Raw genomic sequence first — 1,817 nt, 5'->3', positions numbered from 1 at the left:
AAACCGGCTGATGATTTGGCTGTGTCAGACACATTTTTTTGAATCCACACACTGAAGCCTGGTCACCTGTCTGATGTCCTTTACTCCTGACCCTTGAGATGTCCCAGTTAATAACACAAATGTGTGACATTTTCATTTGCATTCTGCTCTAATCAGTAAATTATGTGGAGCCTATTGCACTTTGTATAATGAGACAAATTAGGGCACCAATTAGGTTGAGTAATGTAAAATAACATGGTAAAACACAGTGGGTGCTTGGTGTGAGGGCTGGCATTGATAAAACGCGGTTCAAAATCCAGACAGAGAGAACATCCCACCTTTAACAGCTTATTCCTGTACTGATACTGCACACACACAACATGATGCTCAAGATAACATGTTAGAAATGTGATGGTTCATTGCGTTCCAGTGTAAATGAATCACCGACAATAGGAAGGGCTGTAATGGTCCACCACTTGAGGTCAGTGTCAACACATGTTTAGCTGGATGAAGCAAGTGAACTGGTTATATTTATATTATATTGAACCTTTATAGTCATGTATCAATCTGTGGTGTTGACACTGTGCCAAGAAACTGTTCTGGGACTGTGAACCCAGAAGTTGGTGCTACAGACACTAGCTAGTGAGATGCAAAATGAAACAAGTTACAAATTGGCCAAATGTTGGGTTACATGAAGGGATTTTTTTTTTATACATTTGTCTCCCCACATGAAGCTAAGTCAAAGCAGTTTTAATACCTCATAATAGTTTTTTCACTCGCCTTACTGTGGCATTATTTAGTGGTGAATGTGTACTGTATGTTGTGCATGATATTTGTTATATATATTCACTTTATAAGATGTGCTGTTTTATTTTAATTATAGGGTACCTTTTTACATTTGGCCTGAGATGACAGATGAAACCTAGTCATATAGACTAACTCTGCCTCATGCACAGTTCTTTTTCTGTTGACCACTGAGCATCCCTAATAAATTATTATATATAAAATAAAGCAATATAATATAAAACTATTATTGGCGAAATTTAGAACTGTAAAGATTGATCGTATTATTTACCATATTCCCACTGATAATTTATCATACAGTACCTAATACCTACAGAACTCAAACATTAATATTTTGTATCCAGAGATAAGTAAGTGACTTTAGACACAAAATCAGGATCTCATTTCTTGATATGCCTTTGTTTTTTTTTTCCTAAGCTCACACACTCCTTAATTTTTAAAGAGCAATTGAGTTGTCATTGGCAGAAAAGCAGTTTTATGTTGTGAGGTTATTTATTCTGATCAATGACAGAGGTCTCAACATCATTCAGTGCTTCTTCTACAGTGAGTTGTCGTCCTTATTACTGGGAGTGTGTCTCTGCAGAGTCCCAATCACTCTAGTGTTTATAGAAGAATTCCTGCCTTCGTGCACCTATTGAATGAAATCTTTATGGCCTCTTTGGAACTCAGTTTGTAAACAAATGCTGCAGTAACAAAGGACACGAGGGAGAAAATGGTGCACAAGAGTGAAGGAGCCACATATCTGAATCTTCTGCTGCATTTTTATCTCCACAAACATGGTCACATATGCACCTTGATGGGTAAGTGTGTGAGGTGTTCAATGTCTGTCCAGAATGACTACTGAGAAGAATAAAACATTATTAATATTAGCATACACATACAGTTCACGGGACTAAAAAGGTGCATTAACCTGTGCACGTGCATTCGAGACACTGGATTTTCACATTCTGGATGCATGCTTCTGTGTAGACATGCATGTCTGTGTGTGACTGTGTAAGAGTCTAAGAAACAGCATGAAATGAGTTAAGAAGATG

The sequence above is a fragment of the Monopterus albus genome, unplaced genomic scaffold, assembly GCF_001952655.1.
Source record: "Monopterus albus unplaced genomic scaffold, M_albus_1.0 scaffold89.1, whole genome shotgun sequence".
Taxonomy (NCBI): Eukaryota; Metazoa; Chordata; class Actinopteri; order Synbranchiformes; family Synbranchidae; genus Monopterus; species Monopterus albus.
This window is presented reverse-complemented; position numbering follows the sequence as displayed.